Source organism: Lonchura striata, chromosome 2 (genome assembly GCF_050655825.1).
Source record: "Lonchura striata isolate lonStrDom1 chromosome 2, ASM5065582v1, whole genome shotgun sequence".
Taxonomy (NCBI): Eukaryota; Metazoa; Chordata; class Aves; order Passeriformes; family Estrildidae; genus Lonchura; species Lonchura striata.
In genome coordinates this window covers 67061984-67088438 of record NC_140704.1, presented here as the reverse complement: position 1 = coordinate 67088438, position 26455 = coordinate 67061984, and the positions used below count along the sequence as shown (strand labels likewise).

At 40.0% G+C, this 26455-nt stretch overlaps 1 protein-coding gene across 39 annotated transcripts in view; it reads right to left on the bottom strand.

The window, feature by feature from the left end:
- The window catches only part of ATXN1 (ataxin 1), a 367337-nt gene that overhangs the window by 193460 nt on the left and 147422 nt on the right, over positions 1–26455 (bottom strand). For 22 of the 39 annotated variants that reach the window (XM_085573523.1, XM_077785675.2, XM_085573522.1 and 19 more), the window contains one exon: positions 20807–20926. The exons of 6 other annotated variants lie outside the window; for them this stretch is intronic. The gene's annotated coding sequence lies outside the window, so the exon portion shown is untranslated. 11 more of the 39 variants (XM_021553090.3, XM_085573544.1, XM_021553065.4 and 8 more) reach the window with 8 other exon arrangements.

Below are 26455 nucleotides of genomic sequence, written 5' to 3'. Positions count from 1 at the left end.
CCCATGACCTGATACACCGTTGTCTGAATCACAACAAAACTAACCAAGAGGCACAGTCTTCTTTTTCTTTTTCTACTTTTAATTGCTTTTATTCCTTGTAACATAACCAAAATGAGGAAGAACTTATACTAGAGCCTCAGAAATGTACAGACACATTCATTCCCATGAAAAAAACAAAGCGTCTCTCACTTCTCATTTCTTATTCTTCCATTACTTTGAAGATTATGTTATAGAACACACAGAAGTACTCTATGAAACATTACAGTTTCTTACTTTACTAGACCTATCAAATAAATTACAATCCTACATTCTATAACTAAAACATTCTTCTTCTTGTTCATGTACAAATTAAAACAAATTTGTTTCTTTAGAAGCTGGTCTTTAGAGTAAAGCATTAACTTAAAAATTAGTTATAATAATGAAGTTTCAAGCAATGATACAGTGGAAGAACTTGGAGTGCACAGAAGTTACTTGCATGCGGCAATGCCTCCTGGATAAAAGACCCAGTGTGGCTCTATATTATTTTAACACACACGGGCAAAAACCACCCAAGCTGTAATGTTAGGTATCAATAAGTCATTCTTGCACTATGGTGCATTTTTCCTGCCTAGGAGAAGAATCATGATCCCATACTCAGGCACCAGCTATTTCCTTGCACTCTCACATACATATGTAATTTTCAACAAATCTCCCAGTGTTTATACTGACCCCACACACAGGCTACAACTGTACACCAGCTGTCATTGCCCTAGATTTTATCCTGTCCTGGGCTGAACACTGACTTGGGATGAGTCAGAAACAGTTACCTCTGTTTTTTCCCCTGCTTAATAAATAAAGAAGCCACAACAGAGACAAATTCAGAGCTGGAGGCAGGTAGGACTGCTCAGACAGCAGTTCCAAAATCTCATCTGTATAGGTGTAGAAAAAGTACACTCCTGGAGCAAGGTGTTCAGATAAAGCCTCAGATCTTGGTGGCAACTATCAAATGGACACAAAAGTATATGCCTACAAAGGAGGTGCTGTGAGAACAAACACATCAGTGACTGAGAGACGCCAGGATACCACAAAAAAGTAACACAGTACGAAGAGAGGATGCCAATGTCTCAGATAAGCAGTTATGGCCATGTTTACTTAAACTGTTCTGCTGAGCTGTTCCCGTTTCAGGCAGAAAACTTTGATTTAAGGAAGAGACTTGCAGTTCTCTCTTCATATTTTTTTCCCTTCAAAGCATGAAAGAACTTCCTTTTTCAAAACCAATTTAACAAAGTTTACATCCAAACCCTCTCAGTCCCAAAAATGTCAGATCTGAGCTCTATTAAAAGCAGCAGTTAGTGCAGCCAAATGCTCCACAGTACATTTAATATACTATAATATTTCTAATGCCTTACTGCCTGAAGTCTATGATCTAGAAAACCAGCCAAGCACACCCACCCAAGAGCAATGACTGCTACAGGGAAAACTCTTATCTCCCTGTGCCCCTCTACCATCACTGGCATGAACAGACCAGGAAATCTCCAGCTGCAGACAGTGAGCATACAGACCACCTCTCTGGCAAGAGGAAGCCTGAAGGAAGCAGACAAATTAGAAATGGAAGTTGTGCCAAGCGTGTAAACATAGAGCTACTGTTTCAAACTTCAGGTCCTGCAGTTTTATGGATGTGTTTTATTACTTGATTTTATTGGACCCTTCTTCTCCTAGCCTACTGCTTCCCTCATATCACTTACAGTTCCTCCCATCCGTTTCTGCCTCACATCCTTCAGGCTGGAAGATTGCCCAGATCAGCTTCCCTAGTTCAACCACTAACTCCCTTGATGCCAGTGAGGACCAGTGTAGGCATCTGCCCTGAACTCAGGTATGAGCACCCTGCATTCCCAGCAGTACTTTCCCCTAGCTGGCCCAAAGGATGCTTGGGACAAGCATTTCGATGCAGATTTCACAGTTGCCAGTTGTGACACTGGAAAATACAGTTCATGCAGTCTCCTGACAAAATGCCACACTGCCTGTTCTTCCATATAAGGCATACATGTAGGAAAGTACAATAGCTTTTCTAATAAGTTATGCAAAGAGAAGTAGCTTCCTGGTACCTATTACAGCTGACTGGGAGATAAAATGATACTAATTACACTGCTCAGTTGAACTGCAGCAAGGTTCCATGAGTCCCAGCACAAAGAGTTCTGCCTGAGCAAAACCCCCCATCAGGCCCCTCCGTGCAACCATGTGTGGACAAGGCCCATGCCATGCATGCCCAGCCTTCTGCTCCTCCTCTGTCACCAATGGCACAGGGCAGGAGCAAGGCTGTCCCCATCCAAGCATTTACTCCTAAATCAGGTTTCCTAAGCATCAAGCCTGCTGCTGAGGAGCCATTTCCACTCTTGCCAGACTGACTGCTCAAGATGAAACAAAGGTTTGGATGACTGCAGCTCATTCCCTTTTATCACACCAGTGGGTTGATGTGAATTCACAATGAAGCATGAGAGGCAGCACATTCAGATATGAGCCAGGCTGAACTTTTAGGAATGGTTTCTCCTGTTTCAGGCCCATACCATTTCACCTACCACGGGTGCAGTGGAATTTTTAAAGAGCAGTCAGAAATAGTGCAAGAAAAGGGGAAATATTATTATTTGCCTATATCTCAATAATGAAATGAAGCATTTTTCACTTCCATGTTTCAATATCTCAAAAACAGGAAGGGGAGTGTTATCATTTACTACAAGGTATGAGAAATGAATGGATTCTGACAAGTACCAACAGTAACACTTTATTCCCTTTCATAACAGAAACAAATAGAAAATGTTTTACTCCACAGGATGAGTTTTCCAGAAAGTTTTCAAGTTCTCTGAAAACAGCCATAACTATAACACTGCTCACAGACTGTTTGCTAACTTTATCAAAGATGCTCTCTGTTAAACATTAATTTTAATATAGATTCACTTAGCCATCCTATTGTACTTTCAAAGTCAGCTCATTTAACTACTTTATTAGACCAATAAAGAATTTTAGATATCAACAACTGCACATATAGTCAAAGAGAAAAACTGTAATTGACGCAAAATGGACATGAGAAAAAACGAGGAAAACTACATAAAAATGAAAAATTAGTATTCTAAAAAACAATTGGCATCCAAAAAAAAAACATTTTATGACCTTTCTTCATCTGCAGAAAGGCCAAGCAAGCTTTCAGTCTTCTCCCACTTGCAAGGTTTTCCCAATAAAAGCAAAGCCCATAGAATGACTGCACTAGCTTTGCTTTCCTGAGTCCCTGCTCTTCAGAGGCAGGCTCCCAGTCAACAGGTTCACAGACCACAGTCACTGGTCACTGCTGCCACCACAGAGTACAAACTAAAAACCACCTTTGCACTGCAAACCAACACTCTGCCACTCACAGCCTCCAGCGAGGGCTGCAGCAGCCTGTAGGAACATTCCCACCTTTATGCATATGTGGTGCAACACTTGTACCCAGTTATCCCTAAGGGACAACGTTCCAAAAGGATAGAATAATTTAGGTAACAGACACTATGCAACATTTGAGTTGTATTTAAACAAACTCCAAGCTAAGCAATTCATTGCTTTATTTTCCAGGTCTCCTGAAGCTGTGCAGAAGGTGAGCAGGTTCACAGGCAGCCCCCACAATCCTCTTTCAACCCCATACCTCAGCTGCACCATTGCCATGGAGCACCCACAAGCATATGCTCTCAGGATAAACCTGACCCTGCAGCAGCACAGAGCAGGAGAAAAAAACCCATGAGTAGCAGCTGCTGCTGGGACAGGCAAGAAAAATTAAAATCTGGTCACCTGCACGCAGGCAACTCCCCATCTCTGAACAGCACACAGGCAGGTGAGGTCCTAGCTTTCTCAGTTTGAGATGAAAGAGCCCCAGCATTCCCATGATCCACTCCTGGAGACTCCAAAATGTCCCCCCAGGAAGGACATCTCCCAGGATTGAACCCTCTACTCCCAAGGGTTCACATGGAACTACATAGTTCTGACCAGAGGCATGAGCAATTTCTCTCTCCTTAGCCAAGTGATGTCAGGAAAAATTATCTCTGGATTGAAGTGCATGAGGCTCTCTGGTCCTGCCCATGCCTCTTCTGAGCTCCTTGTCAATTTTTCCAAAAGGCAGGGTAATGAACTGCACTTGAGGGGGCACAGCATTGAGGTACACAGGCTTTGGTACTTCACACATAATAATCAAAAGAACAGCAAAAATGGTTAAAAAAAATCTGGGTCACAGTCCTGACTATTAAAAATATTTTAGAGATTTTAAGATCACTAGCTATGAAATTCATACTCCAAATGGCTAAAGATTTGGCTTTGAAAGCAAATATTTAATAATAATTTAGAAGAGGAAGGTTGTGGACAGTTACACCTCAGGGTATTTCCAGAAATTACAAGTATTTTAACATGCAAATTCACAAATTGTGCAGCATATACTGAATTTGAATATCTACTGTACATCCTGGCCATATACCTAGCAAATATTCCTAGCAAATACCACTGTGCAAAATGTTTTTTTAAGACTACCTATATCCTCAGTTACACTTTAAAATGCAGTTTAAACAGCAATACAAAAAGCATATTATAGATGGCATGTTTTGGAAGCCTTACTATATGCTCTGTCAATAATCTATGGATTCATAGGGCCCCAGTGCAAAATAACATGTTGGTCACTCACAGCTCCATGGAAGATTATTCCATTCACCATAACAATTAGGGGGTTCCATGGTTTTTTTGGTTTTGGTTTTGGTTTGGTTTGGGTTTTTTTGTTTGTTTGTTTGTTTTATTGTTCCTATTTCTTTAAAGGTATGATCCTAATTTCATTAATTTGCACTAACATCACAGAAGCAGGTTCAGACACTAAATCAGAAGATAAATGTTATCTTAACTATTTACTTATATGTTCCTTTGAGCAAGTATACTATAATTTTTTTTAAAAGTTAATTTAACCTATTATTGTACCACTGGCAATAGAAGTAGATACCCTGAGAAACAGTTGAAGAAATATAGGAAATAGAGCATGTAAAAAAAAGTAATTTGTTTCAGTATGATTACTCCCATTTTGGGCTGTGTTTCTGGGCAGTTCAAAATCAAGACACTTTTCTAAATTTTGGCATGGGGAACAGGCAGTAAAGTAGATCTATATAATCATCTGCAGCAGCAATCCATATTATAACAGGCCAAAATCTCAGAAGTATTTTCTTGGTTTCTATTTAGAACAAAGGTCTGAATAGTCAGGTGAATAACTGGTCACAGAATAAAATGTCATTTACTAGTTACAGCCTAACCTAAGGTATAGGAGGTTCACCTTCCACTCTGTAGCTCTAGAGGCACCCATAACAATCACCAGCATTTGTGCCTGGGCAAAATGTCTTCAAAATAACACACTGGAATGCTTCCAAGATAACATTTTCCATTCCCTCTGTACTTGCTGTGAATCACCTTACAAACTGCACAGCCGTGGAGAGTAAGGCCTCCAATGCATTACTATCTTAGTCCAGGTCTCCTTTGTGAAAATGAGCTTGTGCCTAAGGAATTTAACAACTCACTGGGGCAGCCTAAAATGCCATTGGCATCACCAAGGGATCAGGAGTCTGCCTGTTCTGTACACGGCAGCAGAGGATTTGCATTTCTTAATACAAGCACTGTTGTTCCACCTTTTTTACAGGAATACCAACAACTGCCAGGGATCTATGATTCCCCAACAGGCAAAAGCCCCCTGCAGAAGGTACCTCAGAGGTTGCTCCAATGTAGGTTACCCACAATGAGACACAAAGGCTTTGCCATCATTCCAGCAAACAGCCCAATATTTCCTCCTGCCTACAGTGGCAACGCACAGCTAAAGGGAGCTATTTACACTTGGCAAAGCAGAATGATGCTACTTCACACAAAAATATGTTGCAGCACCTACAACTACTAGTATATAAATATTTCAGAAGGTAAAGTGTACTTTGCTTTAGGTTGGTTGGATTTTAAATACATACCTGTCTTTTTAATTTGTCTGGTAAGCAGTTTGTGCAGAAAGAAGCATTATACAGTGCAAAAGTATGCTAAAAATTCCATTTGCATTCTAAATATAAAAATTACCATTAATCACATCTGAAAATGAGAGTCTGAAAGCACAAGATATATTTTTAAAGGGAAAAAGTGGTCACAGCTACCAAAACACTTTCAGAAGGGAGGCTGACAAACTTTTCCTTCCTGTCCCAAAAAATAAAACGCCTTTAACTAGTTTGCATATAGCTAAACAGCTAAAATCAAACTGGTGCAACCTATACTACCAGTACAAAGCCATAAAGGTACTCTACATACTCCACTTCCAAGGAATTTTGGAAAGCAATGTACCTATCAGTACTACAACCAGCTAAGTGACTTGCCAAATCATCTATATAACAACTGCCAAAAGCTACTAAGAGATTTATCAACAGTGGGGCGCATCCACACCAGCACTGCACTGCAGAGAGCAACAGAACAGAAACATTCCTGTTCCTTCCATAAGCTTGGCTTGGACTGGCCTCTTCTGCTTGCAAAACATCATCAGCTCTTCACCAGTCTAATCTTTATTTTGTATCCTCCTTCAGAGACATTGTGAATGCAAAGAGGGGACAGCCTGTGGGCTCCATCATGTAGGTAGGCTGAAATTTACTCATACATGAAGGGCTGTGTTCTCTTGGTCTCACCACACATAACTACAAAAATCGACCAAAACATAACAATTTTATAGTAAGAGATTGTGCACACACTGATGTGCACACAAATGTGACAGAGCAAGCTTGCCTGTTTAAGAAAAAGGGACTGTCAGCACTATTTTATGTTTAGAAAAGAAAGGCCTCCCTTTAATAAAGTAACCAAATCTCAGCTTTACAGAGGATAACTTACAGTGCATCTCAAGCAAGTTTGAGACTGGTCACCAAAGATCACCAAAGAGTATACATGCCCGTGTGTCTTTCCTTGAGCCCACATCCACTCATGTATTTGTACAAGTGAATCCGAAACACTTTGTAGCCCTGTACTCTTAACCTTATTTCAAATAGTCTTCACTAAACTGCAAGTGGGGGAGGAAGGAGGAAGACAGAAATGGCAAAGACATCTCTTTACTTCCAACTTTCCCTGGAGAGATATTGCCAAAACAGGATATAAAATGTCTAATCCTGAAAGGTAATTTTGTCACAGTTTTCACAATGCCTTTTTTTCAACATATATGAAGGGCTCTATAACTTTTCTGTCTTTATATGATCAAAATGCTATCCTTCCTCCTGCAGTCCTGGCATTCTTTGTGGTGAACTGTTTCAGTATCAATATTAATATTCAAATGTCAAGTTTGCCACCCTACATTTCCTGTATTATTTAAAGCATTCAGAACAATTATTATCTATGAAATATGAAACAGTAAATTTTTGCTATCTGCTTAAAATTTCAGCAGCCCTATCTGGGACAGAAGAGCATTTATATTAGTCATATAGTATTTTACTTAGAAATGTAACATTCAGCTTTTCTAGCAGTACTTCTGCATTTCCCCAAATTGTCTTTCGATGTTTCTAGCAAAGCTACACATTTGTTCTTTTTCTGGAGTACAACTGAATGTCAAGCAAATGTATAGTATTCAGAATTTCAGACATATATTCCCTAACAGATAGTGACTTTTACATATAGTGAAACCTTGAGGTTTTTTGGGGTTTGGGGGGCTTTTTTTAAATATTCATAGAATAGTAATTCTGTCTTTCATCATTTCTACTGCTCTTAAAAAAAATTAACTCTTTTCTTTTCCTGTTTCAGTACTTAGTTGAATCTTTCTTTTGTAATTACCTAGACTGTGGTCATGCATCTTTGGCTACAAGGCATATTCTTACTGTAACATGTGTCTTCAAAAGCAATATATTTTAGAGCTGCACAGCTGAGAATGCACTGAACTGTCACTCCTTTCTACCAAGTTACCAGAGTTCTGGAAAAACTTTCATATAATAGCACCAACTTAAAATAATGCATGCATAATAATCCACATACAAAAAGGTGCATGCTAATTAGATACATTTTTCTCCTTGTCAAAGAACAGCTTCACGAGGAAAGCATAAAGACCACACTGAGTCTTCCATTAACAGGGAACACTTTAGGCTATAGATCAAAATGAAATATCTCAAATAGCTTAAGAAAAGCTTTATTTTCAGTGTACAGCTTGATGACACTATAAAGAACTTTGGTACCATCGGACAAGTCAGTTATTTCCTCCATTCTCCCCTCCAAAAGTGAAGGGTGATTGCAGAACATGTATGCTTCGTTCAGTCTTCATTCACTCCAAATTTGAGCCAAAGGGGTTTGATCCTAACACTCCAAAAGTCAACAGGAGAAATTCCAGTGGGAATGGGGCCTAAGACAACATTTCTGCAGTAGTCAACAACACTGAGTTATAGAAATATTTCCTCTAATATCAATACTGACTGGTCATCAACATTTCCATTATAATCTTTGTACTTGGAGATGGCTGTATGTTGGATGCTGTCCATACTCTCTCAAGCCAGCTGAAATGAATTGATTTTGAGTGATACAAGGCCCTCCCTCTCCTCTGGAGACCTGCAGACAACTAACAGAACCATCATTTTTCACACAAATCAACAGGATCCTACCATCCTAGGCTGAATTCCAGTTTACCTGCTTAGATACAATGTACTTTTGCAGGGTTATAAAAGGAAGCTTTGGTTTTGTTTCAGGAAATCAAGGGCTACCAGATTTTTCATGTAGTATGTCATGATGTCAAATAATCAGGGCTAGAAATACAACAGTTAGGTGTGAACAACAGCTTCTGAATATGTGCCCTGCAATTCTTCCTCACTTTGTTTACAGTGCATTGAGAATTACAAATTTAGTAATAAACAGCAAAATCTAGTCTACCAAAAGTGCTTGGAGCGCCTTGGGCATGACAGAAGACACAAAAAAAACTAAGTTCTGTTGGACAATATGAAACTTGTACTAATGTTAATTAATTCACATTCACAGGATATGCTGAAGCTGTTCCAAAAAAGCATTTTGGCACAGCATTATGGCATATTTTGAGAACAAATACTAGAAGCAAAACACAAAACTTGGCTTAGTTTAACCAACCTACCAACACAATTTCATGAATCTTTCTAAAATGAACCTGAGTATTTTCTCTCCTTCCTGCTCCTGGAACAATGCTACTATTAGGCCCACCAAACTGCACTGCTCAAGAATTAGCTCTAGAAGTAATTTTTATTTCTGAAAATATCAATTATTAAGGGAACTGATTTTTAAGAGCAGTGTGGGTAAAATGTGAGTGCAACTGCTTCATGCATCAGTTGAGAGGTTTAGCTGAAGGAATGGGCATACATGTTACTCTCAGCTTTTACATTGAAACATGTTTGTTCCTTCACTTGCCCTTCCAGTACTTCTCTGTATATACTCATTCATTTTTAAGCCTTCCCTGGACCAGAAGCTGAATGATGGCCATGGACAGGTATTTGCAAAGTGCTCCTATCACTGCTCCCCTGAAACTCAACAACTTCACCATGTGAGATATAAACCTGCTGAGGAGAACTTGCTGTGAGACTGCAGAGCATTGTGCTCTGAAAAACCTGGGCCAGAAACAGCAAGATGGACACCAGTAACACAGCACTAACCATGTGAGGTGGTGTGAACTCTGTGTGGAGGCTTATAGTACGTTCTTTCTTCAGAGCTGAGGTGTTTCAGTGGTTGTTTCTAAGGTGCAAACATGCAGAGTTTGTACATTTATGTTGACAGGTTAGCAGTTTTGCTCTCAGTAGTAACCACAATTTCTTTTGAAGTTTTTAGCTGAAGTTAAGAGACGACCCAGGTCAGTACTCACACATCACACACCACAGCTTTCCTCAAACACAAGAAGAAAAACCCAGCAACAAAAAGCCCAGCTACAGAGTAAACACCACTTACACACACCACAAAAGCTCTTATTTTCCCTGCCCATCCAAGACCACAGATTGTCCCAAGACTGAATACTGGCTCTCCATAAAGGACCTCTGAGCCTATCCGAGCGTCTCAGCTCCCTGCCAACCTGCTGGCTCCCAACAACAGGGCATTGCACATAACAGAACTGCCCTCAGCCAGCTACAGCAATGTACTCAGCATCCAGACAGTGGCTTATTTTCATTCCATACCTTCTTGTACAGGCCTTTGTAAAACACACACAATCTTTACTAGTATGGAGAGAAATCAGTGGCTACAACTGCAAAACGCCGTGTTGCTAGTCAGAGATGAAGAGCACACAATCTGATGCTGAATGACTGCCAGCAAAGAGGAGTCCCAGCTTAAGGCCTCAAAAGCACTTGGAAAGCTGTTGCCTGGCTGATTACATCCCCATGAAAGGGTAAGGCTCCAGAGCAGTGTGCACAGCAGATTAGATGCAGGGCTCCCAGCAGTGCCGGCAGGAGCTGCAGAGCTGAGCCGACACGTACTCTGCAAGTGCACCCTGGTGCATTCTCGCACGGCAGCACGAGAGGCAGTAATACCCGTGAGCGGCCAGGCTGCAATCCCCAGGCAGCCACCAGAAATACCTGCTTAACTCCCTCTGAAATGAACTGGTCCTTAAGAAAATTTAAAAATCAAGTGAGGGATGTGGAAAACTCCAATAAAAAAAAAAAAAAAGTAAGGGCAGTGTATCTGAAAAAAGGGACAATTTGGCATTTGCAGTGTGTACAAGATGTCTTCATACACTTTCCTGATTCCTTGCCAGTAACTATTCAAAAAAGACCACTTAACAAGCAAACAGGTCTTCAGTACAACAAATAATAAAAAAGAGAGCAAAGCTTGTGCTATTTAAATATCATGAAACATTCTGCTAATCATGCACAGATGGAAGTACAGACGCTTCTGCCAGACGCCTTGTTCAGAAACTTTGCTCTATTTTTAATTATTTGATGCACAGAGGACCTGTTTGCTGATTAAAAGGGCACTGCCTTTAAAAGCACTCTATCAATATGGAGTCTAGCGTTGTTTTTAAAAGAGGACTTTAAAAGTAGTAACTCATACCTCCAAGCTCCCTGCACCAGTTTTTATAATCTTATAACCATGAGGTTGGGGGTTTTTTCAGATGTTTTCCTCACATCGAGAAGCTGCCTACATACAGGAAAAGTGAAACTAACTATACTCAAGCTATTGTTACATTCACTGGCTAAATCAATTTAGAAAATGTGTATTTTCCTCTGATATCCCTTAGTCTGTATCTTTTTGTTGTTATTTATAACAAGAAGGGTTATCAATTTCCAGCTAGAAGTTATTTTTGGTGGTTTTCTGTTTACTCAAAAGCCTTCTTTTTGAGAAAATATACCAACTCCAGAATTATCAACCAAAATAATCATTATGTTGTTTGGGTTTTTTAAAATCTACTATCACAACAATATCATTTCAATAGTTAGTTCATGGCAAAAGCATGCTGACACACACACCAAAAAAAAAATTTTAAAACCCCTCTTACATATTTCCACTTCACACCTTAAGTGAACTTCACTCATTCAGTGGGTGCTTCATTCTTGTACTTCTCCATAGCAGTCCAGGAATTTTTCCCTCTCTGAAGAACCTCACTCAAAAAGCATACTATGTCACTTTTATTTTCTTTTTCTGAATGAAGGGCTTTTCAAAAATTCTTTTTTGATTTAACTTACATTTCACAACCTATTACTATAGAACTTTATCACTGGAGCAGAGTCACGGTATGAGAAGTGATGATAAAGAAGCCCAAAGAAAAGTGCTCAAGCTGCTACTTTTGACCCATCAGTATGACACATGAAAATGGTACTACATTTTTTTAAATTTACATTAGCAATTTGAATTATTACTGTTAATACAGTAATAGAATCCTTTGATTAGACAATCACATGATATGATAATAAGTAATAGGTTCTCCATTATTTTATAAGCCAAGGACCCAGGTTTATGCTCAGGTACAGTGAAAATAACTGAATGAGTTTTGGTTTTGTGTTTTTTCATTGTTTGTGTTTTTTTAACAAATGCCAGCATGTAACATTTCACAAACAAATATATGCTATTGATTTCTTAGAGATCAGCTGACAAGCCTAAAAAGCAAGATGTCTGCTGAAGAGACACTGCAGCTGGAAGCAGGAAGTCTGCAGGGCACACAGACTGAAAATCCAATATTCAGCCAGGGAAACAGGCACCCATAGAGAAGCTTCAGAGAAGAAATAATGGTCTTTTCCCATGAGGAGAAGCAGAAGGCTGTATGGAGTGGAAAGCTTGTCCAGGCAGATCATTGGGGTTGCAAAGCTCAGAACCCAGCTATGACTAAACTAGGAAGGAAGGGAGGTAGATGAAACAACATTCAAATTTGCATTTCTGCAGACAATTACTGAGGTATTAAAACCCTCTAAGCAGAAGGGCATTTTAGACACATAGAAACATACACAGAATTCAAACAGAAGAAAGGGTCTACACAAAATCTAAGTATTGTGCCGGTAACAAACCCAGTGAGGGAAATATGTAAAAGTAGGTAAGATATGCAGCAGTAAGAAGTGCTGAGCACAGGAATATCTTGGTAGAGGAGGTGGTAAGGAGAAAAACTAATTGGCCAGCAACAAGAGAAAGAAGTTTGGAAATGGTTAAAACAGGACAGAGGATTAAAAGGCAAAATACAGTTTGGGCTATGTAAAGAAAGATTAGTCTTATTCACCAAGACATCCACCTGAAGTACAGGAAGGAAAGAAGATTGATGACATTTGACTGAGCAACAACTTTCATTCTTTCAGTCCCTCTCCACTTGAAGGAAAAGCCAAGTGACTGCTCTACTCCCACCAAACAAACAGTGTCTGTTCAGCAGTGCTGACCTGTCTGCCTCAGCTCTGAGCCCAGAGGCTCAGACACATGCCAAAGGCCCCAGACTCTATCGCACCACATTTACACCCACATGGCTCCATTGAAACCACCCAAGTAAGAAACAGAGGTGGGAACCTGACCCCTTATTTCACTACAGCCTTTGGCTGAGCACCTCGGTGCATTGCACAACACGCATCCTTCATGTTAAATAAGAGCAGCATAAAACCACTGGTTGCTGCAGCCCAGCTTGCACAGCACTGCTGGTTTCATGAAGACACCCTGGCTGAGCTGTATAAACAGCACCAAACACTGCAGCCAGCCAGCTGACAGCTCAGATGAACACACTTCATAGCAGAGCTGCACACATAGCTGAAGTGTGTCTTAGTTTGCATTTCTCCCATTCCATACAGCCAACATGACATTCACCAAGTGTGACTCCTTAGGTAACAGGGTTGAACTCGATTGCTGATGTTTAATGTATTTCAGATGTTTGCCTTCTACCCACCTCAATTTTCCTTAGGGCTCTTTCTCACTGTACACTAACAGATAACATCTGGATAGTAACCTCATGTAACAAATGCCATATTTTCACTGAGGAATTACTTTAATTTGCTCAGTCACTACACATCATATTCCCTCTGAATCTGCCACTGAGGTGCAATCAAAATAAACCAGTGGTGACAAACAAATGTCAGGACTCATCCATGCTGGTTGTTTCACTCTCATACCTGAAGACCACACACCAAGAATGAGTTACTCTGTCACCTTATGCAAATACAGAACAAAATGCAGATTTTGACTCCTTCATTCTTCAAGTACTGCAGTATCACATCTGTTTTATGACACTTTCAAATGTATTTGTGAGCTATCCAAACACCATATAGTATAATTTTAAACTATAGATTATTGTACTGTAAGCTCCACCATCATCCTCTTTCCCTATAAAACAGAACACATGTGTTACACATACTCATATGTCACTTACCTCCCCCCAGTTTAATTAATCAACTGTCAATTTCACAAAGGAAGTCACATGTGATTTCCAAGACTGTCATTAACAACAAAAATATCAGGCCAGATCACAGCAGAGATCCAAGTAAGTTTAGCAGGAGTGGCAAGAAGGAAACGTGAAACTCAACCCCGATTCAAAGAGGAAGCAGACAAGTCCTAAACAAAAAGGTGCAGCAGCTTCTCAGTTCTGCAAACAAGGACATGCAAACACAAATCGTATGACCAGACCAACCAGGTCATCCTTGGCTACTCCATCAGCAAGTGTTACTTACAGAAGAGTGATGTTAACAGGATAGGTGGTGGGAAAAGGAAAAGAGTATCCAGAGAAAAGAAACACAGTATCTAGGATGTATCAGACTCTGCCTATAATAAATTAGAGAGAAGGTACTATTTTATTTGGTACCAGGGAGAGAACAGAAATGGTCAGCAGGGAAACCTCCACTGTATGTTAGTAAGTTGCATTTTTTTTTTTGTTTTCAATCTGAGGCCAAATTTTAATGCATTAGCATGTAATTAAAATCTTGTGTTAAGTGAAGATCATGGTAACAACATTCATCTGTTAATGTTTTACTCGCATAACTATTGATAGAAATAGTATTGGTATATATCCACGTGTCTGGGGCCAAACACTTTAAAGTTCAATCTGAGACACCTCTGAAGCAGGCAGATGAAAATCTGTCTAAACCAACATCTAATAACTCTTTGGCTGTCTCTGGAAAATAAATATGATACCACAGCTCAGGATGCAGGTCCATCCACAAAAGCTGTAATAGTTTGTAGAAGGATTTGTCAAGGGACAAGTTCTGTCAGTGTAAGCAAACCTTTCATATCACAGGTGAGGCATCCTAAGAAAGTCATATTTCTTTTCTGATTCTTACAGAGGATTTCTATTTTCAGCAATGCCAATATAGCACTACCTGCAACACTTTGAGTCATTAAAATATTAAATAGAATGAAAAATATGTTTTAAAAAATTGAAAAATGGTTCAATTACCTTCTGTGAGTTTTGACTCCTTGTGTTATTATGCTATTTAAAATGCTTATTCACTGCATTTTATAAAATCTCAAATTGTATTTGTTTTTTCTTCTTGCATCTTTGCTTCTAAAACATGATATATTATTTTAAAAAATCCAAAAAGGAAAATGGGACGTATTTTTTAATTAATCTTTTTAAAATACTCTCCCAAGCTACTTTCTGTCTGTATATTTGTTGCAATTGTGTTCATATTTGAATTCTGTACTTCAAGCCATCTTTGATCAACTTGATTAATATTCCTTTCAAAAATTTTATATTTGGTGTACTTCACAAGCACAATTAAAGCAGATTAATCTGTTCCAAATTATATGTTTCATAAAACTACTGTTCCTCTTGATAAATTTTACAAAAACAGATGTAACTATGAACAAATGAGTATTTTCTCATTGATAAAACAATCCTGTAACACAGCTTCCAGTACTGGGCAAGAGATATCATTGTGAATGTCTAATAAATCAGCAAGCCTGATGATGCGATGTCATATGAGCTAATACACAAAATACTGCATTTTTATTCCAGTAAAAGAAAATATAGCCCAATTCTCAGCTTATAGCACTGGCTCAGCTACGATGAAAATCTTCAGGTATCAGTAGAAAAATGCCACTATCTAGTCAAAGTGATTGTAGATGATGCACAAACCTTTCTCCACTAGAAACCAGTAAAAAAAAACATTAAAATTCAATAGCATGGTTGAATTTCAGAGACACTGGAACTGAACAGGACTAATTTGACTCCTGATCTGCAAGAGAGACCTTACCATGACTGTCAAGAGCAGGCTGATGTCATTTCACCCATAAATCCCCTCGCCTGCTGCTGCAGCTAAGCACTGCTGAACTTAGGTACCCTCTAGAAACACTGTGATGCTGTAATTAGCAGTGAGACTTCTAATGCATTCCCCAGCCAGGAACAAGGGTTGCTGTGGCCACTGGAGTAAAAGAATGTGAAAAAGAAGTGGAGAAGAATGAGTAAGACAGGTAACAACAGAGAAAATACAGTAAAAACTTACTAAAGTATCTCATATGAAAAGAATACAAGAACCACCAGGAGTCAGCTAAACTGTCAAATAGGTATTACAATAAACAGTGTTTTTTTTAAATAATTCCATTAAATTGATTATTTCACTGGAGAAGATCAATGATACATAGAAGGTATATCTCTGACACAAGCTTCTGCTTCTGAGCATCTAAATTACAAAAAGTTTGATGCTTGGGGTTTTTTTTGAGAAACTACATATTTAAACATTCTGCTTGCAGTGCAACAGCAATGTAAACCCTTCCTTTATTTTTTGGCAGATGCTGTGCATCACTCACATTCAACTTACTGTTAACTGTGAACTGTTCATGTATCTTAGTGTGGTTTCAATGCTCCTATGGCAAGGCTAAACAGCATTTCAGAAACAATGATATCCCCAGGCCCACACTGTAGTTTCTGAAGCACAGATTAAGCACGGTATTCTGCTCAACAAGCTCATCACTGTTAAGTAACTCATCAGAAAATAAAGAGGGAATTATCAAATGGGAATTGCCAAGTAATTAGTTCTCTGAAGCAGATGACATACAACTGTTAAAGGGAGGGGCTTCCCTGCTAGTCATATGTCAAAGTAGAGCCTTCTAATCTGTAAATAAAAATTCAGTACATAAGGTTTTTAACTGCTAGTGGTACATGGAGAATAAAGTTACAACTTCTTCTAATGTAATAACCTACTAGGATTTCTTTTCCCCTTGATTATATTGAATTTTCAAACTATTCTGGATCTACTTGTTGTCAGATTACTTGGGAAAGCTACGAATATAGCACAGTACCAAGCAGCAAATATGTTTGGGGGCTATGGAAGAGGAGAAATGCATTTATTATTATATACATTTGAAAAATATCACTTTCTAGTCAGCTGCTACACATGCCACTGAAAAGGAGCCACATCAATGAGAAAATACTCAGTAGCAGAAAATTTCTGAGCACAATAAAGGAGGATTAAGCCTACTTTTTGTAATTATCCTTCTCCATTAAAGCCTGACTTTCTTTCAAATAGCTGGCCTCACAGAAATGTTCACTGTACAAAACTACGAAGGCCTTCACACATGGATACCTGACAAACAAAATGTGTACCAGTCACAACCACACTCCAATACAAGTGAGGAGCATTCAGACATTTGTACTTTTTATAGAGCAAGGAGTAACTTAATAAATCCTGAAGTCAGGTTTACAGCTAGTTCCAAAATAAATAACTGATGAGAAAATAAAGAGGCAATTATCAAATTTAGGGTTTGCCTCCATCACAGTGTCTCAACATGAGAAACCCTCAGCCAACACATTTAAGTCCAGATGCTGCCACCTGGGCTAATTTCAGACCAAAATTATACCCCTGGTCATGAGGGCTAACTTTCTTTCAAAAGCACAGCCCTGGTTTCAAGGCAAGGCAAACCCTACCAGGACCCCCCTGCCCAACACACACAACCAAGGGCAGGGGCAGCAGGAGGGCACACACAGATGCTCAGGCTTGCGCACAACTGCACATCACATCCAGATGCCTCACCACTTCTCTACCCCCAGCACATGGAAGTTCTCCATCTACTCATACTCACACTGACTTCCAAAAGCCCACACTTTTAAAAGAATGCTAACTGCTAAGTTGCAGTTCGTGGGACAGCAAATTTCATTCCATTTGCAAATATAGCTTTTAAAAACACCAAGTTGGAAGGTGAATCAAACCTTGGATAGTGCCTTATATCACATTATGAATGTCAGCTTTGTGTTTTTATGTAGGCATACCACTACACCCCATGCCATTTACACTTCAGACCATGTTATAAAACTTCCTATCAGTCAGACAGCAGGCCTTCAGTATCTGCAGTAGGAACAACAGAGGAAAAACATGAAAGGTTATGGCTGAGGTGAGGAAACCACAAAGCCTCATTTTTAAGACATCTGTCAGCATTCACATCACTTCATTTAATTTACATTTTAGTTGCTCACACATAAACAAATAATTAAAATTATTCCTAATTACTATCCAGTTATACCTAGTTCACAGCTCTGTTTCACTAATGCTGTTAACACATTAGAAGTCTCCACTGCCTACCTTCTTTTAGCCCTACAGATATTGTAGACCTTTATAAACAGCATGAGGGAAGAAATAAAAACAGCTATGATAAAAGGACACTGATATGAAAACCAAAAAGCTACCACTGTACACAGTAATATAGAGACAGATTAGTTCTTTTTATGTTCACTATTAAGTATTTTATAAGGGCAGACTGTTGCCTGTTAACAGAGAGAGATCTGCATAAAGAGAAGGAAGTCTGCATAAAACAGAAATGATGTCTTATGTAAAAATAGGCTATATTAGGTAGTATACAGCACACCTACTGAAAATTCAGCCAAAAAAATTTCTTACAAATGGGCTGCAGCTGTAAATTCATCCCAGTACTATGATTAATAAATAGCAAGTGACTCGACAACAGAAAAGATTAAAAATAACTCTTTAATTGTTAAAATGTCCAGTATCTCATGTAAAATCCTCTCAAGACAACTGTATAAAAGAAAGCATTGAGTCATTTGCCTATGTGGAAGGAGGCAGTGCACATTCTGAACAAATAAGAATAACTCTGTGTTTTGGAGGGAAGGAAGAAAGGTTGTATATATTTATTTATTTTTGCTTTACTTTTACTAACACCCATGTCCTTATCCAGGCAAGATGCTTAGCTGGCTCTGCAGAAAATGCTGCTTGAATTAAGAGGGTAAGCACACCTGGAGAGCTGACACACAACAAAGATGTTACCCATAGAAGGCACACAAATCCTCACATGAACGCACATGTAGGGAAATTAGGCCTCAAGTATAGCTTCTGAGATCCATTTAGGATGCCTTCAAATGTGTCCCACCCCTCTGACAGACTCCAGGGTCATAACCCAGGTCTGCCTAAAATGGAGCAGGGCAGTTGCCACCTTCACCCCAAAACAAATGCAAAGGCCAGAAAGATGATGCGTGTGAGTATGAAATGCTCTGTGGCTGTTCCCTGCACACTGCCAGGTCATGTTTCTTTCACATGTTACTGCTGTGAGCTCCTGCCTGTTTCCTCCAGTAACAGAGTGAAGTTTGTAAGTAGGCAGTCTCTACCCCAATAACTTTTAATTCACGTATTTTGTTATACAGTGGGCCTGATTTTGATTGTTCCATAGCAAAAATGAGAACTAATGAGGTCAACAGAGGTATCCCAAACTCAGCAACTAAAATGTCCAACAACAAGAAGTTAAACCAAATCTAAGGTCCACAAATAAAATACTATACTTCAAGCTGAGTTGGTATAGGAAAAACAGCATTTTAGTACTATACTCCTGTCATGCCTCTGCATCAGACTTAACTAGGTTACATTTTTTATTCTAAATGTTTGTTTAACATTGAATATATTATATGTCATGTAATTGCAGAAGATACCAGATGCTAAAATATCCAAGGTGACTTAGCAATACATTGTGGGTAACACAATCTGATTATTCATAGGACTTGACTAATGCCCTATAAACAACTACTTCTAATTAAGAGATATAAGTTTTTACAGCAGTACTCACTTCTTCATATAAACACATTTTTATACAACACAAGTTAATTTTTAAAAATAAATTAAATGCTTTGTGGAAATGATAAGATCATAACAAAAATCTTTCTATTTCTATTTCCAAGTCAATAGCTGCAACTAATTCAGTTTCCTTCCAAAATGGAAAGACAAAGAGTGTCAGCACATGGGCACTTTGTGTGGTTTCTTACTTTCTAGAAACTCTTATTGGTCTGAAGTTACAGCAGTTACCACTCACCCCCACCATTCAAGCTCATTTGGAAATTGTAACAGGCTTGTCCTTGCATGTAACTACTTGCCTAGGCAACTTCCCTCTAAAACACAGCATGCTTCCCCACAGCCACAATAAAATGTAAATGATGCACTGCATACTTTTCTATGACATGCTGCATTAAGACGTTATTCTGCAACAGGGACTTTCTGATCACCCTTGCATAAATAAGAATACTATTGCAATTAAGTTTTCAGATTGTAAATTTAAACAAGAAACCCTTTGGTTTTCTGCAAGCAATCACTATATTTCATTTTCTTTTATTTAAAGACGCAGGCAATTTTATTATGACCCTTTATCTTTTTTTCTTAAAGCATTAGCAGCATTGCCAATCCCAAGCACTTAAAAATCATAGAAGAGGTCCAAAAAAACCAGGCTGGCTTAATGACAATCAGATTAAAGAAATAAAATAAAAATTTATGTTCTTTTTATTGGCAGTATGATTGTTGAGTCTTGGGACTTGGTCTTCTCAAATTATTTTCCACAACCATATGGGAAGGAGAGAGGAAAAGGACAGCAGCAGACTGATACATGTGCACTTTTACATCTTGTCTGGCAACAGCATTTCAGGGAGGAAAACCAGAAGAACTGAAAGCATTCCTCAAAATAGAGCAAAAGGCACACAGATACATCAGTAGTGACTAATTATCCTGGGAACTATTCTAATGCCAGACAAAGTTTGATGCACAGAAGAAACTCAAGACAGTGGAAAAGCCAAGTAGGCAACAAGCAACAGGAATCCTGAAAATGATGAGAAAAGTTAAGTACGGATTTATACAATTTTACAGGTGGTCTTTTATAACAATAATCAAAGTCTGCCACCTTTTCCATTAATACTAATATCTTCCAGTAACTGCATATACTCTGAACTCAGGTGAGCATAAAACTACCCATCTGGAACGCACCTGTTCTGCAAGTCACAGAAATGAGTCACCAGAGTTAAAGGAATTTTTCTGAGCAGAGTTTCTCAAGGACCTCTACTGCCAGGCAAGGGAAGTACAAACCTATCACAGGTAGGCAATCACACCAGGAAGGTGTGCACTTCGCCTAAAGCCCAGAGCAGACACTGTACACTTGCTGAAGGAAATAAAAAGCTTTGCATTCTCACCTTATTGGCAGTGCATAACTGTATGGTGAATTAAAAAATGACGGTGGTCACTGTCCTACGGGGTCAAGAATAAATTCACAGCTTGTATTGCTTGCCCATCTGGCTTGGCCTGCAATGTGACTGTTGATCCAGGAGTTGAGGAGATGGAAACCAAAATAAAGAGAAAGAAAAACACAGTTAAGAGTCAGCATTTATAGTAATTTACAACACACTAAGATATCCCAATGAAGACTGAGAGAGGCTGCTTTTTTTATTACTCAAGCACAAATAAACCATAGATTTAATTCTGCAGACAGAACTCATACAGTAGAGAGCAGAGCCCATTTATTCAGAGTGCTCTTTTCCTAAATGTGATCTTAATGAGGTGAAGAATCATAAGCAAGTGGAGATGACTGTCTTCACTGCCAACAGAATATATTTTATTTGAGAAGCAGTAGCATCCTGAAAACATAGCGCTGCAATTACTACTACTAGGTGAAAAATAATCACTTATTGGAATCTGACTTTACCTTGTACGCTATTTTGTCATTAAAGGTGGCATGCTACAGTTGATGCCTATTACTGTAAATTCCCAAATAATATAAACAAAGAAAAACTCTAACAATGTCATTTTTTAATTTCTTCTGTGATTTCGCTCAGCAAAATCATGAAGAGCCAGCACTGAACTTCTGCTGACATCACCTATTAAACAAAATACATTTGAGGTTTTCTCTTGGAATCTCACCAAATATTTGTATCATTCTTGGTACAATAAAAGGATTTAGTGGGACTATTTCTCCCTCACTGAGAATCATTTCTGTTGTTTCAGTTTATGAGCATACTTACTTGTTCCTATTTAGGGAAGGATTTACACGCATACTTAACTCTAGATAGGTTCTTTAATCAATCCTCATTCACCAAAACCCTCACTGGGACATCTACTAAAGTAACTTTGCAGACTGGGACCAATGCACACATATAGATTTGCATGTATTGTACAATCACTTCAGACTACAGTTTTGAGAGGAAAAAAAAGCCATGAAGCATTGCATTCTCAGTACATGCACTGAGATAGAAAAGAAGTTATGGTCATGAATCTAGTTTTTGTCTTTTTGCAAAAATCAAGAATCTACAAAGTTTCTTACATTTTAAAATGTTAATCATGCATCACCTCAGTCAAAACCATGTAAAAATCCAACTTTCTCATACAAAGAATGTGAACCACTGAATAAGACTTCAAAATACAGTGCCTTCAACCAAATAGCTATTTATTTATTTATCACATTTGGAGTCTTGCTTAAAAGTAAAATGAAAGGATGAAGACAGGATGCTTAGGCTATTGAAGTCACTGGAATATAGCAAGTCAGCTCTTTGCAATGAAATATTTACCTGTGCCAAGCCTGCCATACTTCTCTTTCTTGTTCTAATTATATCTTTATCTGTTAACGCAGAGTTGGTTACAGCAGTCTCAGAAGGGACCTACAACTTAATTTGTTATCTGCACTCTCTGAATTGTACACACTGTACCTGTACAGCTCTCCAGAACAACTAAATCACACACAACCTGTGTGATTATAGCTGAGACTGTCACACAGCTCGACTTCTCTCAAGCATCACCAGTGGCAGCTGCCTTGCACGCTGGAGTAGGTTTGCAGCCAGCCAGTGCTTCAGACCATCTATGCAATACTGACAAGCATTTCCTTTACAGCCTGACACTTTTTTTATTGCATTTCCCCCTCAATTAGTACACCAGAACAAAAACAGTGTGCATATGAACAATGACAATGATAATCCTGACTGTCATATGCTAAGATGTGCTGCTAAACCTCAGCAAGGGGAAAAATTAGGCCTTGATTTTGTTTTACTAGCCATGTTACTAAGACAATTACCTTAAAATTCTAATGTTTAAATTCTTAGCTGCTTTTCAGGTGACTGCATTCAAGTGTCTATTTTCTTAATTAATGGGAAACTAGGCCACTGGATCTATTACATAAAAAATTTTGTTAAGTGAAATTCCATGTTTCTTGCAAATGCCTTTTAAAGCAAAACTAGTTTTTTCAACCTTTCTAAATAGATTCAGTCAGGCTAGAAAAGCAAAGTTGCACCATTTATTTTTCAGAAAAGTTTTTTAAACTATGTATATATGGCCTTTTTGAAAATAATTACTTTCTAACACTCTTAGTCACACAGGTAATTTGTCTTACAATAAAATATGTATAAGCAGCATGCAGCACACAAAGGCTCACCCTACAGGAGTTGTCCTGCTCATGACTATTCCACTCTCTCCAGCCAGTCCACCTAACAAGCTCTTCTATTTCAAGACACCCCCTCAGAATGGAGGCGGCCACACTGAGCAGAGGATATTCTCTCCTAGCCAGAATGGCAAGTTAGTTGAGGCACTGAGAAGTAGCACTTCAGTGCAGGAAATTGCCTGCAAATACCCTGTCCCCTCACCCCTCCAAGAAGAGACACTCCTGCTCAGCAGGCAGGCTGAGACCTGCAAACTCATCACATCAAACCCAAGACCGCCACTGCCTGTCACCACAACAGCTGAACCACCAACAGGCACTTCTCATTGCCTCCTCCTCCAGCTCCAGTGCTTTACCATCAGAGTGATTAAAATATCTATTTTACTGAGATATTTCTGGATTGCTTTATGTTCCAGCCTGGTACTACAAACACTCAGGAGCTGTGGGTGCTGATGATTTCTCATCACTGAGACACAAAATCCTCCGGGCCAAGTTCAATATTAGTGTCAGTGCACCCAAGATTAATGACTGGAGTAGGGGTGTTACCCACTTCTATAGACACTTAATGCAGCTCCTTAATCAGGCAAAAATCCTATTTAAGACCACAGAGCTTTCTGCCATGAAAAGCAATATAGAGAAAATAACAGTGATACGCAGCAGATCACTTTCTGAGCTCGGTTACTCTACTATATGCCTGGATTAAATCCAATAAATGGAGTTATTTGAGATATACACCCATGTAAGTGGTTCACAATCCCATCCCCTGGAGTTGCTCCAGATTTATGACATTAGAACAAAGTGCCAAATTTAATGCTTTTAAAAAATTATACCTACATTTATGGAAGAGTGGTTTAAAAGAGTGATGTTCAAACAATGAGAATGAAGACAAATATACATTGCTTGGTGAAACATGTTTTTAAAAGCAATATGCAGTTCAAAGCTAATTATATTACGTATCCTTTGACACTATTATAAACTGTGTCAGAAAGTCTCCTGCTCCATAGCTATAATATATTGATGAGCACAAATGCAAAAATATCCCCATACTAGAAACAAAGTGTTTACTGATGCAAAAAATTGTTTTTATCATGAGAAACTGCAGTCAGCTTTCACCTAACTCACAAAAGGGCCTAGACCTTGCTAAGAACTATGAGGAGGCTTTAACAAACCCAGAGTGACAATACTGACATCAAGTATGACCAATTTTCATTGTACCAGTACAGGAGTGGAGAATAACAAGCCTGTGGCCTAGGATGAGAAAGCTGGAATGGGAACTGTTAGCAAACACTGCTACAGCCACCAAACAGTTAAACCAGACAGACTGGGGACGTGGGGGGGGGGGGGGGGGGGGGAGAGAGACGGAAAACAAACAAAAAAAAAAAACTCTGAAGAAACTTTCGTGCAAGCTTTTAAGCTTGTATAAGCCAAAAGCATTTTTACAAAGTACCACACCTTCATTAATTTGCTAATAATACACGCAAATGGAACTGACGATTTGGCTGACCTGCTAAGCGTGCCACGTACGGCCAATCTGCCTGACACTCCAGTGGGCAAAGAACACCCTTCCCGAGAGGTTCGACCATTAGGAACCCACCACCGGCATCTTTCAATTTTCGGAAAGCCCGAGGCAGTGGCCGCGCCGGCCGGACGCCACCAACGCGGCACACGCAGGGCTGGCGGTAGCCCGCTGGGTCGCCCGCCAGCCACACACGCACCTGGCTGGCCGGTGAATACGGTGAATCCCGTCTGTTACCATGGCAGCCTGATCTAATTACATGACTGATCAGGGCTGGAGTAAGCGCGCTGAAAGCCTGCACCGCTGACATGTCACTACATGATGAGAGAGACAGACAGACAGCCGAGCACAGAGAAAAACCTATCGACCTCTGCCTTATGTAAAAACTGAGGAGATTACAGCCACCCTTCCAAAATAGCTGCTACATACCGGGCAGTAAAATACCGGGCCAGTTTTACGAACAAATTAGGTGCAGTAACGTACAATTACTACTATTATCCTGCAGCATCACAAAAATAACTACGGCGCAATATTTTCCCTGGCCATTCTCAATTTCCCTCTCCCCCATTCATAACCCTTGCTCCATATGATAAAACTGCACCGTCTCTATCACTCGGACAGAAATAGATTAACACGAAGCCGGGATTTTCCTTTAGGGGACGGTTTCATTCGAAACTGAAATTAAAAGTCCTTGACTTATCAGTGTGTCAGCAGAGTAACTCACTATGCCCGACCGTATCTGACGCGTGAAGTAACCATTACTGCATAAAATACATAACCATGAGCGTTAAAGGTTAAAGTGTAAGCTGCGTTACAAAATACGAATTTCTTTACCATATGAAAAGGGAAAAGGTATCCGGCAAAGGTCATTTACCTGCACACCCTTCCCGTTCTGTACACAGAAATAATTTGTAAAGAGGAGGGTCTTACAAACCTAGATTTCTTCGTCTGGTCGTAAAAGAAATGCTTAAATTTTTTCCTCAATTCTATCTGAAGTTCGGGCTCACAGGGGAGAGATGCTGCTCGGAGGAGTCCCTATTACACAGCATACGGTAAACAAAATAAAAATAGCCTGTCGTTCTCGTTGTCTACACAGTGCATTATATAACGGGCTTCCGACTTGTTTTCTTTTCTATTATTACTCTTCAGTAATTCCTCCTCTTCAATAACATGTAAATCGCTCCCAATTCTGTCATTTTATTATTATCGCTATTACTATTACAGTAGGAGCTAACGCTTTTCCAGCATGCTTTAATTGAGACTTTAATATCAGGAATCACATTGACGGATTCAGCACCCACAACCGTACACGGGGTCATTTATTTGTTTTTCTACCAGTAAATTACGATGCCTTAGGGTAAAAAAATAAAAATAAAAAAAACCAAACCCCAAAATTCAAACCACCACCAACCAACCCCAAACCCCCGCAACCCAACCACCCCCACCCGACCCAAGCAAACCCGGAGGCAGCGGGGGATCGGTGAACGGCAGGAGGGCAGCGGCCGCCGCTGGAGGTGAGCGGAGCCCCGGGGCGGCGGCGGCGGGGAACCCCTGCCCCGCTTCCCCTCGGGAAGCCGCCGGCCGGACCCCGCAGCCGCGGGCGGGCGGCGGCGCCCCGCCGCCCCCCTTCCCCCATCCCTCCCGCCCCGTCCCTCCCGGCAGTACCGGGTGGCGTCTGCAGCCGGCCTGGGCCCTGAGTGAAGAGAAGCGGGGCTGCTGCCGGGCACATCCCAGCGCCAGCGCCGCCTCCCCCGCCGCCGCCGCCTCCTCCTCGCTTCATTCACCCTCCGGCAGCCGCCCAGCCCCGTACTACATACGCCGTGCGGTGGCGGCGACCGGCCCTGCCGGCGACCGGCCCCGCGCTGCGCCCCGCCGGGTCCGCCCGGCGTACGAGCCCCGCACGGC